Source organism: Pinus tabuliformis, chromosome 3_2 (genome assembly GCF_031772625.1).
Source record: "Pinus tabuliformis cultivar Carrire ecotype Pingquan chromosome 3_2, CPIR1, whole genome shotgun sequence".
Lineage (NCBI taxonomy): Eukaryota > Viridiplantae > Streptophyta > Pinopsida > Pinales > Pinaceae > Pinus > Pinus tabuliformis.
The window spans coordinates 553,190,661-553,208,712 of NC_142302.1; the positions used below are offsets into that span (position 1 = coordinate 553,190,661).

Consider the following 18,052-nt stretch of genomic DNA (forward strand, 5'->3'; position numbering starts at 1 on the left):
TTTTAAGATTTAGCAATAATATAAACCATGCACATTGTACAAAACCACTTCCCAATGCCTCTAAATGAATATTTATAGGATGCAAAGTGTGTTTATAAATTGTTTAGAGATGCAAAGGTTAGTTAATATTATATGGTTTATATTAATAAAATAAATGCGCAAATTAATAGAACTGTTGGCAAATAAATATTTAAAAAATTATTATGATGAAAATTTTCAAACATTTTTGGGAGAAAATTTAAAATTTTATGGGAAAATTTAAAATTTGTGGGAAAATTTAAAATTTCGCTTAACTCCTTGGCTGGCTTGGCTCGAATCGGCTGTTCTTATCTCCTTGGCTCGAAGTCTCGTCGCCTGAACATTCTCTTCCAACGGTGATTAAGGTGTCACTGTCAGGGTTCACGCCAGGAGGAAGCTTATTTTCTGAACCAGCTGGCTTATTAATTTAATATGATATTTGGCAAGTTGGGCTCTAAATATTTGGTATTCAACGATTTGGGAAACTTTTGAGCCGACAGATCAGCGTGCTTTGAGGAGTAATACCAAGACAGGTTTACCAGCTCTGCATTTTACTATTATTTTTTCTGTGAGGCCGATCTTCCATAGTTTTTGCCTAAAACAGTATGTGTTTTAGCTTTCTGTTTGTTTTCTTAAAAAATAGCTCTTTGAAGATAGGGTGTAGAAACTGCAGGCAAAATTTTTATGTATGTTTTAGCTTCTCGATCCTCTCCAGTGCCATTCCTGCCTCCTCTGTAGCCCCCTCTATATCCACCTGACGCACCTCCTTAGTTTGTTTCTGGGGTCACCTCCTCAACTCGAAAATAATTTCTTTTGAAATCATTTTTAGATTGTATGAGGGCGCAACAGTTGTTCCTGGGGTTTTCGATTTTATGGAGGGCACAAAAGTTGTTCCTGGGGTCACCTCTTCAACTCGAAAATAAATTCTTTTGAATCATTTTTCCATTGCATGGAGTCACAAACAATTTTCATTAGTATTAGTATTTGGAGGGCATTTCTCTGCCGAGGCGTACCATCCCACTTTCTTTGGTAATCAAAGAGTTTTCCCTGATCAGTTCCTGCCTGCAATCATCTTTGACATTGCTCCCAGCCCATCACAACTAAAAATGGGCGGATTAATTCAAAGCACCTCCACTTCCCTGAATTGCTTTTTTCTGTTTGCACATCAAATCGAAGGTTTGAGGAGATGATTCATCAAGAGGGAGCACAATGACGACTAGTGCCGATTTGGGTGGAGATTAAGAGGGACCCTCCACTCTGAGTAATTTGTAAAGTTATGATTATGCTTAGGTATTCTTATGAATCATTAGGGAGATGGATCCTTTGGGTTAAAAACTTGACAAATTAGATCTCTTTTGTGGAGAGTAGAGTGAAGGTTAGCCATTTCGTCTGCGGACGGGGAAGATTTGCGATCGTACACATAGAAATTTGAATTGCAGAGACGGAAGTAAAGAGACAGGGACCATACAGAACGAGGAAAGTAGAAAAGACGCACAACAAGCGATATCATAGCAAACTAGGAAAGTAAAGAGACAGGGACCATAGCAGCTTCCTCCCACTCCAGCGAGAATCATTACATCCCATCGTATACCCTACCGGATTCCCAGTCGTTGCAGATTTCGTCATAACCTGTCATCTCAGGGATAAAATTATACTAAAACACCCCGCGACTATTGACCTTCCAAAAAATCATAATTTTTTTTTTCTTGGCACTTCTGCACTTGCTAAGAAAGCGATGAAGGAAAAATACTAGTTGTGGCTGAGCAGTATACGTATATCTACACCGCAACCCAAAACTGGGTGAATCTAGCCGATCTTGCATTTCAAGACCTTGATAGGGTATACCGATTTTATCATAGGATGCATATGTTTGTATAGTTTTTTAGTGTCTTAATTAATCATATGACGAAAACCAGAGTACAAGAATATGGTTTCAATGCTTCCCAACTGTTAAGTTCTTGAGGCCGGTTGCGACTTGGAGAACTAGAATATTTTGAGAAGAGTATATATATTCTTCTCAATCCATGTCCTTGCCTTGCAAGACCTTGAGAGGGTATATAGATTCTTCTCAATGGAAAACAATACCGTTTTGTGTGGTTGTTTATGATCTTGCCATTTATTCACGTATTTTTGTAATATGTGAAAAGTTGCAACCTCATTAAATGACACTTACACAGCTAGAATACACCATTGCTACCTCTAGAGAGATAAAATCAACTGCGTTCATCTGATTCCTCAGTGCTCAAGATACTGGCCCATTGTATACACATAATTGAAGGGAATATTCTTCGCTTTGACAAGTGAAATAGCCAGTAAACTCAAGGCAGCAATATCAAGATGAGTCCATATGTGCCACATTATTAGATTGACTTGGTAAACTGATATCCTGTTGCCTGTTCAGATTGTTGGGGCTACCTTTAGATTCTTTCTTTTTGATTGTACAAACTTTAAACACATACCCAACCCATTTCCTTGTAAAGCATTACTAAGCATAGGATGATAATATGGGGCATTTTCTTGGATCAGATTCCAGCTTAGTTATTTCCTCTGCTTTTGGGCATATGTAAAGTTAAGTGCATTTTAATGGAATGTGATTGCTTGTTTTTGTGTTAAGATATCTGCAAATTTCCTTCCTGACACTTTCACATCAATGTAAGAGAAGTCCTTATAATCAAATGGGTATTTATCCCAGGAGTTTATTCTTGCGCATTCTCACACTTTCAAGGCATGCATATGTGCCATAAATCATAGACAAGTACCCAGACTAGAAGAAAACTCAAAGTTAGAACCTCTTTTGACAGCGTATAAGGTCCTCCTCATAAGAAGTTTTGTAGAGACTTCTCCCTTCAACGCGGTTGGGCTTCAAGACTACGACTAAGATGTGTTAGGTCTCCTTACTTGAACAACACCTAAAACACATCCTTTAGGACTGTGTATTGAGTCTCTTTCTTATTGTGGATTAGGGTTCATTTAGGCTCTCTTTGACTGCGTCTTAGCTGTGAATAGAAGACTGTGCTAGGCTCTTTTGGAGCTTCCTTTGACAGCGTATGGAAGCCTCCTTGCTGTGATGAAGAGCCTTCTTTTGGGACATCGAAGGAGCCTCTCTTCACTTTGATTTAATCCCTTTAGGACAACATATAAGGCTTGTGGCTAGGGCACGTTGTACAGCAACTAGGGCTCCTCCAAGGCTGCGGCTATGACTCTTCCTTTAAGACTGCGTTTAGGGCAGCATTAGCCCTCCCTTGATAGCAGATTAGTGCACAACTGAACAAGAACTTCAACTCCTAGTTTGGACTGCGGTTAGGGCATCATATCTCTATTAGGACAACATATAGAATACTTCTTGACTATGGCCAGACTATCTCATTTCCTCTTGCGTCTAGGGCTTCATCATCTAGATCTCTCTAGCCAGCAAAACCCAAAACAAGTGGAGAGAGATCAAGAGTTAAGTGTGTGTACAAAGTGACTTGAAAACCTCTTCTATTTATAATAAAACGTTGAGGCTAAGATAAAGATCCAGTAAATGAGCAAGAAGTAGGAAATGATAGATCATGATGTGGAACACCTTTCCATGAGGTTATATGTCATGATTGAACCCTAAACGTCTCTCTAATAAAAGAGAAAGAGAAAATAATGCCACAAGTGTAAAATAACACTAACAAATTGCAAAAAATAAACCTTGTGCATGGTTGTTGACTTGGCTAGGGAGAGTTGCTCCTGCTATTATATTTGATTATTATCACCCATGATGCTAACCTATGTAAGCCTCTCATGCATCTTTTGCAAAAATTAGATTTCTAGTTTGTTATATTGGGTTATCACACCATAATTGTCTTGGACCTAATACATCATCATCACTCCAATGATTTTGAATGTTTAAAAAAAAATTCCCTTCTAATACATGCCCCATGTTAACTTTCTCAAAACTATCTTTGAGTTTTCCTCAAACCTATAATTTTGTTAGAAAATCTCTACATGATTGTTTCCATAATTTTTCATATACAATAATCTTTACCAATAATATTATGATTTTTATTATACTTGTGATAATTGCAAGCTATAATATTTTATGATAATACCACATTTACAACCTATATAGTATGGGTGGTTATTGAAAATCATGTTGGAGACTCTGATGACCCTATTGATTTTCACCATTTTTAGATTTTGGCTTTTTATGCAATTTTCACAAGCTTCCAATCATTTGTTAAAATTATAATACATAAATAAAAAAACATAAATTTTATTTTCAATAAACTAAGATAGCCTAAATGAAGCCACAAGTATGAATTTACAGCTTTTGTCGAAGCTCACCTTTTTCATACAGCTGAGTTTTGTGTACCTCAACATCACACTCAATGCTAAGTACATATTATGGTAAAAGTTCATCTATTTTAAGACTTCTGCTTAAGAACTTGGAATTATACTTCCAACTCCTTTCTTTCAATAATAAAATTTCTTTTTCATAAAATTTTAAACAGATAGACAATGCCTTCATCCTTACGAACGAAATTTACAATGCAAAGGGATGCAATTAACGACCAGTTGACCAGAGAATGCAATCCCAGCTCTCAACATGGAAGAACTGTATAAAGTGGTGTTATGATGCTACTTGTGTTCATGCCATCCCCAGTAACTGCTGCAAATTTATCACCCCCTGGCAAATGTTCTTTTTGGCTTGATTTTGTTTTGAATGGACACACACTGGAGGAAGCTGATCAATTCCCATCATCCATTGAGGGCAAGGAGTTAAAAGCGGGGACTTGGAGGCTTTACTGTAATTATGAAAGGCAGTTAAATTCTGATATAATTGGAACACTGTCCAACTGGGTCATTGAGAATTCAAAGAATGTATGCTTGCGGAATGGTATTTCATGCAGACAACACATTAGAAGAGTGGTTGCCAATGCCATAATCTTCTTCAATTATAGGGTTGGAAGATACACTTTTCTCCATCTCTTGATAACCTCTCGTTATTTGCATTTTGAATCTTTCATATAACATTTGACAGAAAGAATTTCATCATAGTTTGGACAACTTAAAGCACTACTGGAATGTTAGTGACCTCACCTTTATTTTGCGATACGGCTCTATTCCAAAGGAATTGTCTAATTGCACACACTTTCAATGGATCCAAATTCCATATAACAACTTGTTGAATGGGACCATACCAACAGAATCTGACCGTTAGAGGGACTGCAGCACTGCACGCCTCTAGCTGGTAATATCTTTATGCATTTTTTCTTTGAAACGAAATCACAATCGAAGATTTGAATGTGTACCTGTTCGGATTTATCTTCTCAGGGATGATTAGTCCAGAGAAATTGCTGAGGAAGAGGAACATGTATTTACCCTCCCAATTTGTTTGCATACAAATTCAATAATGGCAGGCTTTTAAGGCTTCCCATGCTAGTGTTAAACAATTATACTCTGTTCTTTCCACCGGATTTTCCAAATATTGATTACAAATTCCCAGAACTTGTTATGGTGAATTTATTGTTGTATAAAACCAACACCATAACAAACAAGCTTCAAACTTCCCTTCAAATCAACACCTGCAAGATTATTATAATAAAAAACAACTTAATTAGATCTGTAATCCAGGAATATAAAAACCGTGAGACCAGTGAAGAAAAACGAAAACCCAGTGCACAACTTAAAATTCTAAGATCGTTGAATAGGTACAACGTGCCAGGAAATTCACCTGTCAGTGCATTTTCCCGTGTACCCATCTGCTTGATACAGTTAGCTCAAGACTCTCGTATAGTGGCCAAGAAGTGATTACAATGATGAAGACTGCTATAGACGCTGGAAAGGCTGTGACTAGATTTCACTGAGCTGCAAGCTGGATACAGTTGGTCGAGGAACAATGAGCAGAGAAAACTGCCATAGATGCTGAAAAGACTGAGTCCAGATTTCCATTGAGTATCAATAGTAGCTTCCATGCAGATGGCCAAAATTCCGAAAATATTGGCAAAGATGTGATTAAAATGAGCACAGAGAATTGCCACAGATGTTGGAAAAATTGTATTCCGCTTAGATCTGGGACATTTTTGCTCAGATCTGGGACACCTTGGTTCTTTGTAACTGTATCTATTTAACTACCATGTAATGAAATATTATGTAAACCATGAAATTTAAAGTTCAAATTCGCATGAATCAGACCCACCAAAAAAATATACCTCACAACAAGTTACTTGCTTATATATAAGCTTCAACTTTCAACTTGCATGCAGATTGGGGAATCACTATTCTCCATTCCGCTTGTTTCCAGGAATGAGTCCCTCCTTGCTGTTTTCTGCTGGATCTAATCTTGCTCATAGATTTGTCAAGGTTAACTCATGATGGGTTCATAAATCTTGCTGGTGAGGCTACTTCTACACAGGTTTAGGAAGGCCAACTGACTCAAAGTGGCAATGGCTTTACGCCATTCTGTCCTTGAAGCTACATGCCCATATAACATCAGATCTGTTATTTACATAGGTGCCAATGTAATTGTGGTGTCTAGTTGAATGAATCCACAAACACTATCCCAAAATTACAGATCTGTGGTTAAAGATGAGATCGATCTAGTTGGATTCAAGCCAAAAAGATGACAGAGAATCAAGATGGGTTCAGCAAGTCAAAGGAGCTGGAATACTTCCTTTAAGGCCATTCAAAGTATGGACCCTCTCAAACTTCCAAGTTTTGCCCCTTAAAGGTGAGTAGAATTAGACAGTTCCTTTGAAATAAAACCCCACTGCGAACTAAAACTAAGGTCATGTATTCCCAGGAGCGCTTTAAGCTACACAAACTATGATGGAATTCTTTCAATGACAATTTTTTTTATAAGATTCAGAGTGCACAATAACTAGAGATTGTGAAGCGATGAGGAAATGATACCTTCCAATCCTAATTTAGAGAATATTGTGGCAACCAATTCTCTGGTGTGTTGCATACACCAAATACCATTCCAAGGACATGCATTCTCTGAGTTTTCAGAGGTAAATTTGGACATCAATCAAGTTGAATCAGAAGGACAAAAGAGCCCCCACGTCTCTGATTTCTCACCCCACCCGCGTCTATCATTCATATGAACGGACTTGCTTTCTCCAGCATGCGTTCATTCAAAACAAAAGCAAGTTACAAGAAAACTTCCACCCAGAAGATCATATATAAAATCTTCTTAATGATCTGAATATGGCTTCTCAGAGCGATTAATAGTTGCAGCAGTTACAGTGGCTGGAGCCATGGTGGATGCCCGGAAACTTCCTGAAACATTTCATTCTTTATTTCTTGTGTCCATAAATAGATACAGGTCTGATTAGACCTTTCTAGTGGGTGGAAATATCAAAACAGAACTGATAAGACCGGGTCTGATTAGACCTTTCTAGTGGGTGGAAATATCAAAACAGAACTGATAAGACCGATTTACTATAGAGGGCTGAACTGGATGGCCAGTAGACTGAACGGTGTCCATAAATAGCTACAGGTCTGATTAGACCTTTGTAGTGGGTGGAAATATGAATCCAGATATGATAAGACTGATTTACTGTAGAGGGCTGAACTGGATGGCCACTGAACACATAAAGTCTGGTCAGGTCAAGTCTGGATGCACCAAAGAGAATTGAACTCACACCTCGAAATACTTTATGTAGTTCAACCAACTGAATTATCCATAGCACTAGGTGGTGCCTTTATTTTGCTAAATAGTTCTAGTGCACTACCTTTGCATGTTGTATATGTACTTGTATGTTTCTTTGGTAGAGATTTCTCCACCATGAGAAAGACCGCCCCAAGAATGCCTATCTGCCCTCTTAGACAGAGCAATATCTGCATGATAGAGATGAGATCTGTAATTTTCCCATTTGACATTGAGCTCCATCAGAAGAGCCAAATTTTCAGCATGTGGCCAACTGGAAGAGGAGGAAATGACAGATTGTTGGCAGCCAATATCAGCAAGAGTGAACAGCTCATGCCCGTGAAGAAACTGGATGATTGGGGGAGGAAGAATGTGATTCCCAGCCAATCAATGATTGCATCAAGGTCAATGCGAATTATGTCGCCACGTCTAACCATCCATATTATATATCCCTGTATCCAAGGCTTAGATTTCGTCAAGATATTCCAAATGAAAGACACATTATTCTTAACCGGAGCCCCAACTAGGATCCAGTTTTCCAGGGTAGCATGATTGAGATATTTTTTAATAATGATTTTTTGCTAAATACCAAGGCACTTGAAGGCCGTCCATAGATTTTTGATGAGAAGTACCAGATTGAAAGTGTGAGTGTGTTTGATGCCCCAACCTCCATCAATGGGCTTGCAAATTGAGTCTAGTTTAGATAGGTGAAGCGTATTTTTGTAACCGGACCCAACCCATAAGGAATCTGCCATGGTGGAGTTGATTTTGTGAATAATTGACATTGGAAAATGAAACAAATGCATCCAGTAGACAATGATACCTTGTAGGACTACCTTTATCATGACCATCCTACTGTCTAAAGAGAGCCATCTGTTTTCCCATAACCACAGTTTATTTTCAAAATTTTGAATGAGCCAATGCAAAAACCTCTTCTCATAGTTACTGGGCTTCAGCAAAAGGCCTGACTCTAATCCCAAATAGTTCTACAATTTTTTTAGTCTCCCCATCCTCCACACAGTGGAGAAATGACAGATTGTTGGCAGCCAAAATCAGCAAGAGTGAACAACTCATGCCTGTGAAGAAACTGGATGATTGGGGGAGCAAGAGTGAACAGCTCATGCTCTAGGGTGCACTTGTTGTGCTTTCCCCTTTGTACATCTTTTTTTTCCCGGCAGTTGCCTTTGGCACCTATTCTAAATGACAACAGACAAGTGATGCTATTCTAAATGACAATAGACAAGTGATGTTTTTCATTGACAATGATCTGCCTGATTGTTGTGCACTATTCAATTTTGCAATTATCTTTAATGCCTGCACCTGTAAACTTTACTGAGATGACAACTAAATTGATTATATAGCTGTTTGTCTTAGTGCCTGTATTTCTGAACTTTACTCTACTGGTAACTGTAGTAATGCTAGAGCTGTTGCCTTCTTGCCCGTGCTTTTCAGCTTTGTTTGGACAATAACATTACTACATTAATAGCTAGTTTGTAAATTGAGTCCGTCTTAAAGGAATTCATAATAGATCAAATCATGGTGCTGGTGCTAAAAATGCTTTGTTTGAGCATTTCTCTAATTTGTCTGCACAGGATGAGTGAAATGCTGACTGGAGAGCACTTATGGATATTAGCCTTGGTCTAAGACTGCAAATTCTGCTTTGATTTTCATTCACACTCTATCTAGTACTAGAGGCATGGTTGGTTGGGGTCATGTATTGAGCTTGGACCCCACACCAACACAAGAGGATATATTTTTATACTTGATGCCCTTCTTTTTCCTAGTCAATCCAATTCCGGGGTGATCCAGATTAATACAAGTCTTTTTTTTCCTGAAAGAAGGCCCTTTTGACTGTTAGTAGCTGAAGACCCAACGATTCATCATTATTAAGGTTTTCCACATATGTATCTATTGAGATAGGGGAAGTATCCATTTCTGTATTTTTATATGAGGAGGAGATGAAGCCGAAGACCTCAGGTCTGGATATAGATTGGAATATTTGTCTTTGGAAATGTGTCAGTGTTGACTTGCCATATGAATGATAATATAATCTACATTATTTTCCATTATGCTATGTCTATGTGGCACCGATTGGGAGTCCATTCGAAGGATTATCTTTCCAAGAGCCATTTGACTAGTGTCCTTTATTCTGCAATTATGGATGGGAGCTTACTGGGCTTCAGCAAAAGGCCTGACTCTAATTCCAAATAATTCTACAATTTTTTTAGTCTCCCCATCCTCCACACAGTGGAGAAATGACAGATTGTTGGCAGCCAATATCAGCAAGAGTGAACAGCTCATGCCTGTGAAGAAACTGGATGATTGGGGGAGCAAGAGTGAACAGCTCATTGCCTTTTATCCTTAGTTAAACATTCCCATATTAGTTGTGAAGCTAGTAAAGCATTTAGAAGTCCATAAAAGATTTACAATAGTGACTGTGTAAAAATGAAATTTGTACTCTACTATCTGCTCCCATTGACCTAACCCTTGGTTGTTTGTGGGCATTCATAAAATTATATTATTTTCTGATTGGAAGTAGGCAAAGATAGATGCCACGGGAACTCTGAGCTGCATATAGACAGACTTGTGTCCACTGAAGATCTTAAGCCTTAATCAGGAGGGGAGATATAGGTTGGGTTGAATGTAGTAGCTTTGGCTTGGAAGAGAAATCTAGAGGTAAATTAATAGTTTTTATTCGAAACAGAGTATGCAAGGTTATGTTTCTTGCTGATTGAAAAAGCCAGGGGACATAGGCTCTATATTTTGCAAAGCAATAGCACAGCCTGTGTATTGGCCAATATTCATTGTTTCCACTTTAGCAGATAATATTTTGGGTGTTATATGGATGCAACAAACATAAAAAAATGATGGACATTGAAGTGGGCCTCTAGTCCCATGTGTCATGGTCACTTGTGACCATGTCTGTAGCATAGTCAAGAACATATAAAGATATGTAGTGCCTAGTTACTAATGCAATGAGGTGGTACCATTATCCAAAATTGACCAAAAACACCCTGTAACCATATGAACCTATACAACGTTCTAACTTCTAAACAACCTGAACATAGCAAGGAACATTGTTGAAGTGAAATGCATGCATCGACAAAAATGGTCCTAATACCTTAAAATTAGATCTCTGTACCATTAATATTTTTAAGTTTAAGAGTATAGATTCTAGAAGCTAGATATCTCGAAGTTAAAGAGTATAGAAGCTACCATAAATGTTTGCTGGAGTTTTATTTAGCCATAGTTGTTCCTAAAGTAAATCAAACCATGTTGTTGAAGTTGGGGTATTGATTGTTACTCTGGACTGTTGGAGTAATATCTGTAATGTTTGTGCTTCTGGGAAATACTCTTGATGCTGAGGCTTTTGAGTGTTTACTAAACTTCCTTGTAGTGATCTGAGGATGCACCGGTTTATCTTAGGTACACTCTATACTCAACAATCATATAAAGTGAGCGATTCATTTCCATTTAAATGGATTAGCAGGAAATGGAAAGAGGGATTTTATGTGACATCAATGGCAACTGCTAGAAATCAACGGGGTATGGTTATGTCAAGGAATGCAGGGTTTTCAAATCAGGTGATCTTTTGTTCTGAAAAATTAGATAGCATTATTTTTATTCTTCACAGAAATTCAGGTTGCATTTGCCATGCTATTTGCTTTATAATCTGAATCTCTTTAATAAACCATTATTTCTCATTAACTACTAGTTGCACCTGTTCAGTCTATTGAGCTTGAGCTTGATTAACGCTTCAAACATCTGCTTTTCCCAGCACTCATGTAAAGGTTTGATTTATACTACTAAATTTGATTCATCAAAGTCTTTTAGGTTACTATTTCCTCTAGAGAGTGGCCTGGACTGATAGGTCCCTGAGGAGTAATCTTGGGTGGCATTGAAGGCTCTTGATGGTGACAAAGAAGTCCTAATGGAAGGAAATGGACCAGGAATGCATATTTGAGCAGCTTTCCTTTCCAACATTTTGCATTGTCAAATGTTCACCATCGGTAAAACTTTCTGATTTATCACATTTTCCTTTTCAGATCTAACAGCATGTTAAAAAGACATCAAAGAGACACTCACAATGAAAGAAGATGTTGTGTACCAAAATTTGATCTCTGATTGACACAGTGGCATTTTTCTTTTCTGATTGATCAATAGGTATACAATAGTGAGTGTGTGAAAATGACCTGGGATAGATTTGGACAAAAATAACCTATTCGAAAAGTGGGAATTCCAACAAATATCATGATGAAGAGGAAACTCAACCTGATTGTACAAGTTCAAATGCAAAAATCTCCAGCAATATATTTGAATTGGTTAGTGAAGATGACACGGTAGGTCATCGACAGATTAATGGATCAAAATGTAAGAAGTCCAAATTCTCTTCTGAGTTGGACCAATCAAAATCTTCTAGTTCTGATGAGGAGTTCAGAAAATTTTGCAGACTGAGGCCTGTACGAAGGAACAATTTTGAATCATTAGGACTGAAGGTCAGAGCATATCCTTGAACATGAGATGGCCTTGCACAATAGTCTTGTTTACTTTAAATTAAAGGTCAATTATTATGCTCCGTAGGCAATTACAAATTCTCTTTGGGCACCTTGTCTCTCCATTGTACAAGCAATTAGACAGCCCAAAACATAAGTCTTTTATTGTATCCACTGTAAAATCAATCATCTAATCTTTTACTTTCAATTCTTTCCCTTGAAAAAAATAAAGATTTGTGTTATTCTTACGTAACTACAAATGCTCAATGCAGTGATACTCTCTTATTGTCTGTAGTTTCATGGGCATTGAACAAAACCATGCTTTTATGAGATATGAATAGAACTTTAGATTCTTGTGATTGGTTTTCTGTTCTATATATGATTCTTTGTTGTTAGAGGGGCACCTCTCTCTCTCTCTACACACATATCTCTATATATTTATATTTATATTTTTTCCCCCAAAAAAAACTCTGGGGACCCCTCACTTCCTTAGAATATCCAGATGGATGATATGTGTGTGTGTAATCCCCCCAAAAAAACTTGGGGATCCTCCCCTCCCCCTTCTTCCCTTGGAATATCCAGATGGAGGACAGCTCAACTGCCAGCCACAATGGTAGTTGGTAACCCACCAGGACCCAATCAGACTCAAGACTCAACACGTCTTGAACCAGAGACCTCATGGAAAACTCCACCTTCAAACAGTCCATTTAAACTAATTGAGGTAACCCATTGGACTTGATTAATATTGAAGTAAATGGTTGTGGCCTTTGATCCATTAATGTGTGCATGGGTCATGGAACCATTTAATACAATTCTTCTAGGTGCATCCACACATTTGATCACTACCTCTAGGTGACCTCATGATTCCAGGAAAAGTCCTAATGGGAATTGAACCCGCCCATTAGTGGAAAATAAATTCCTTGCTGCTCACCATTGGATCTCTCTCTCTATATATATTTCCTCTTTGAGAACCTCTTTCTTGGAATCAGAATCGAGGGTTGAATTTACTTAGAATTCAATCAGGAATCAAATCCCTTTCTTCGAACCTCTTTTCTTAGAATCAGAATCTAGAATTGAATTTACATAGATTTTAATCGGGAATCAAAGGAAAATTTGGCTAAAAATACAAAACATAAGTCTTTTATTGTATCCACTGTAAAATCAATCATCTAATCTTTTACTTTCAATTCTTTCCCTTGAAAAAAATAAAGGTTTGTGTTATTCTTACGTAACTACAAATGCTCAATGCAGTGATACTCTCTTATTGTCTGTAGTTTCATGGGAATTGAACAAAACCATGCTTTTATGAAATATGAATAGAACTTTAGATTCTTGTGATTGGTTATCTATTCTATATATGATTCTTTGCTGTTAGATAGCATTATTTTTATTCTTCACAAAAGTTCAGGTTGCATTTGCCATGCTATTTGCTTTATAATCTGAATCTCTTTAATAAACCATTATTTCTCATTAACTACTAGTTGCATCTGTTTAGTCTGTTGAGCTTGATTTTCTCTATCCAAGTGAAGGTATTCACAGACGCTGGGACAGTGGCTATCGAATAACTTCTATTGATGCAACTTCTGATCAAGCTGCATTCATCCTGAGCAAGCCGAAAAAGAAATTGTCAAGTGAAGTACAGGAAACGCTTCGAACATCTGCTTTTCCCAATACTCATGTAAAGGTTTGATTTATACTACTAAATTTGATTCATCAAAGTCTTTTAGGTTACTATTTCCTCTAGAGAGTGGCCTGGACTGATAGGACCTTGAGGAGTAATCTTGGGTGGCATTGAAGGCTCTTGATGGTGACAAAGAAGTCCTAATGGAAGGAAATGGACCAGGAATGCATATTTGAGCAACTTTCCTTTCCAACATTTTGCATTGTCAAATGTTCACCATTGGTAAAACTTTCTGATTTATCACATTTTCCTTTTCAGATCTAACAGCATGTTAAAAAGACATCAAAGAGACACTCACAATGAAAGAAGATGTTGTGTAGCAAAATTTGATCTCTGATTGACATAGTAGCATTTTTCTTTTCTGATTGATCAATAGGTATACAATAGTGACTGTGTAAAAATGACTTGGGATAGATTTGGACAAAAATGATTCCAACAAATATCATGATGAACAGGAAACTCAACCTGATTGTACAAGTTCAAATGCAAAAATCTCCATCTCCAGCAATATATTTGAAGTTTGAATTGGTTAGTGAATATGACACGGTAGGTCATCGACAGATTAATGGATCAAAATGTAAGAAGTCCAAATTCTCTTCTGAGCTAGACCAATCAGAATCTTCTAGTTCTGATGAGGAGTTCAGAAAATTTTGCAGACAGAGGCCTACACGAAGGAACGATTTTGAATCATTAGGACTGAAGGTCAGAGCATATCGCTGAACATGAGACGACCTTGCACAATAGTCTTGTTTACTTTAAATTAAAGGTCAATTATTATGCTCTGTAGGCAATTACAAATTCTCTTTGGGCACCTTGTCTCTCCATTGTACAAGCAATTAGACAGCCCAAAACATAAGTCTTTTATTGTATCCGCTGTAAAATCAATCATCTAAGCTTTTACTTTCAATTCTTTCCCTTGAAAAAAATAAAGATTTGTGTTATTCTTACGTAAATACAAATGCTCAATGTAGTGATACTCTCTTATTGTCTGTAGTTTCATGGGCATTGAACAGAACCATGCTTTTATGAAATATGAATAGAACTTTAGATTCCTGTGATTGATTTTCTGTTCTATATATGATTCTTTGTTGTTAGAGGGGCACCTCTCTCTCTCTCTCTACACACACATATATCTATATATTTATGTTTATATTTTTTCCCCCAAAAAAACCTCTGGGGACCCCCTCGCTTCCTTAGAATATCCAGATGGATGATGTGTGTGCGTGTAATCGCCGCAAAAAAACTTGGGGATCACCCCCTCCCCATTCTTCCCTTGGAATATCCAGATGGAGGACAACTCAACTGCGAGCCACAATGGCAGCTGGTAACCCACCAGGACCCAATCAGACTCAAGACTCATCAGGACTTGAACCAGAGACCTCATGGCAAACTCCACCTTCAAACAGTCCATTTAAACTAATTGAGGTAACCCATTGGACTTGATTAATATTGAAGTAAATTGTTGTGGCCTTTGATCCATTAATGTGTGCATGGGTCATGAAACCATTTAATACAATTCTTCTAGGTGCAGCCACACATTTGATCACAACCTCTAGGTGGCCTCATGATTCCAGGAAAAGTCCTAATGGGAATTGAACTCGCCCACTAGTGGAAAATAAATTCCTTGCTGCTCACCATTGGATCTCTCTCTCTATATATATATTTCCCCTTTGAGAACCTCTTTCTTGGAATCAGAATCGAGGGTTGAATTTACTTAGAATTCAATCAGGAATCAAATCCCTTTCTTGGAACCTCTTTTCTTAGAATCAGAATCTAGAATTGAATTTACATAGATTTTAATCGGGAATCAAAGGAAAATTTGGCTAAAAATAAAAAGAACATAAGTCTTTTATTGTATCCGCTGTAAAATCAATCATCTAATCTTTTACTTTCAATTCTTTCCCTTGAAAAAAATAAAGATTTGTGTTATTCTTATGTAACTACAAATGCTCAATGCAGTGATACTCTCTTATTGTCTGTAGTTTCATGGGCATTGAACAGAACCATGCTTTTATGAAATATGAATAGAACTTTAGATTCTTGTGATTGGTTTTCAGTTCTATATATGATTCTTTGCTGTTAGAGGGGCACCTCTCTCTCTCTACACACATATATCTATATATTTATATTTTTTCCCCCAAAAAACCTCGGGGACCCCCTCACTTCCTTAGAATATCCAGATGGATGATGTGTGTGTGTGTAGTCCCCCAAAAAAACTTGGGATCCCCACTCCCCCCCCCCGCTTCTTCCCTTGGAATATCCAGATGGAGGACAACTCAACTGCCAGCCACAATGGCAGCTGGTAACCCACCAGGACCCAATCAGACTCAAGACTCATCAGGACTTGAACCAGAGACCTCATGGCAAACTCCACCTTCAAACAGTCCATTTAAACTAATTGAGGTAACCCATTGGACTTGATTAATATTGAAGTAAATTGTTGTGGCCTTTGATCCATTAATGTGTGCATGGGTCATGAAACCATTTAATACAATCCTTCTAGGTGCAGCCACACATTTGATCACTACCTCTAGGTGGCCTCATGATTCCAGGAAAAGTCCTAATGGGAATTGAACTCGCCCATTAGTGGAAAATAAATTCCTTGCTGCTCGCCATTGGATCTCTCTCTCTCTATATATATTTCCCCTTTGAGAACCTCTTTCTTGGGATCAGAATCAAGGGTTGAATTTATTTAGAATTCAATCAGGAATCAAATCCCTTTCTTGGAACCGCTTTTCTTAGAATTAGAATCTAGAATTGAATTTACATAGATTTTAATCGGGAATCAAAGGAAAATTTGGCTAAAAAAAAAAAAAAAAAAACATAATACACCAATTATAACATGACAAAACTTAATGGTTAAAAGTATGTGTTTCCTTCTAAAAAGTAAATAATAATAATAATAAATAATTATATTAAATTAAAAATACACCAATTATAATATGACAAAAATTATTAAGTTTTCTTAAAACATGCAAATTATTACTACCAGAAGGAAAAGATATTGCAGACAAAGTGCACTCATTGTTCTCCCAACAGTGAGATTTTACTGCTATATATTTTCCTCCTTGCAATTTTACCAATGATCACCAGTCCAAAGAACACTTTCCCAATCTTCTGATTAAACATGCATTGTTCACTTGGTTTCTTGGTTTTTGACCATCCACCCTTGCTTTCAACAATGTCCATTCAGATGTCGCTATTCTTCCCCACTCTATGCCTTACGGCGTTTCCTTTGCAACATCAAGTGCAAATGCTAGTTATATGAGGGAGGAGATGAAGTCGAAGACCTCAGGTCTGGATATAGATTGGAATATTTGTCTTTGGAAATGTGTCAGTGTTGACTTGCCATATGAATGATAATATAATCTACATTATTTTCCATTATGCTATGTCTATGTGGCACCGATTGGGAGTCCATTCGAAGGATTATATTTCCAAGAGCCATTTGACTAGTGTCCTTTATTATGCAATTATGGATGGGAGCTTACTGGGCTTCAGCAAAAGGCCTGACTCTAATTCCAAATAATTCTACAATTTTTTTAGTCTCCCCATCCTCCACACAGTGGAGAAATGACAGATTGTTGGCAGCCAATATCAGCAAGAGTGAACAGCTCATGCCTGTGAAGAAACTGGATGATTGGGGGAGCAAGAGTGAACAGCTCATGCTCTATTGCTTCGTAGTATTCATTGGAGGTACCCAGATCAATGGATGGATAACGAGATGCTTCAATGGTTTCATAAAATCATGTATTGAGCTTGGACCCCACACCAACACAAGAGGATATAATTTTATACTTGATGCCTTCTTTTTCCTAGTCAATCCAATTCCGGGGTGATCCAGATTAATAAACGTCTTTTTTTCCTGAAAGAAGGCCCTTTTGACTGTTAGCAGCTCAAGACCCAACGATTCATCATATATTTAGGTTTTCCACATCTGTATCTATATTGAGATAGGGGAAGTATCCATTTCTGTATTTTTATATAAGGGAGAAGATGAAGCCAAAGACCTCAGATCTAGATATGGATTGGAATATTTGCCTTTGGAAATGTGTCAATGTTGACCTGCCATATGAATGATAATATAATCTACATTATTCTCCATTATGCTATGTCTATGTGGCACCGATTGGGAGTCCATTCCAAGGATTATCTTTCCAAGAGCCATTTGACTAGTGTCCTTTATTATGCAATTATGGATGGGAGCCTCCTTAAGCACAAACATACGCAGTTCATTTG

The 18,052-nt window shown here is 37.5% G+C and overlaps 1 long non-coding RNA gene across 1 annotated transcript in view; it reads left to right on the plus strand.

The window, feature by feature from the left end:
* The window catches only part of LOC149181714 (uncharacterized), a 16,383-nt gene extending 2,737 nt beyond the window's left edge, over positions 1–13,646 (plus strand). Inside the window, exons 2-4 of the long non-coding RNA XR_016257026.1 lie at positions 11,066–11,223; positions 11,474–11,649; positions 11,804–13,646. This is a non-coding gene — a long non-coding RNA (uncharacterized LOC149181714). The remainder of the gene's footprint in view (positions 1–11,065; positions 11,224–11,473; positions 11,650–11,803) is intronic.
* Positions 13,647–18,052: the final 4,406 nt, after the last annotated feature.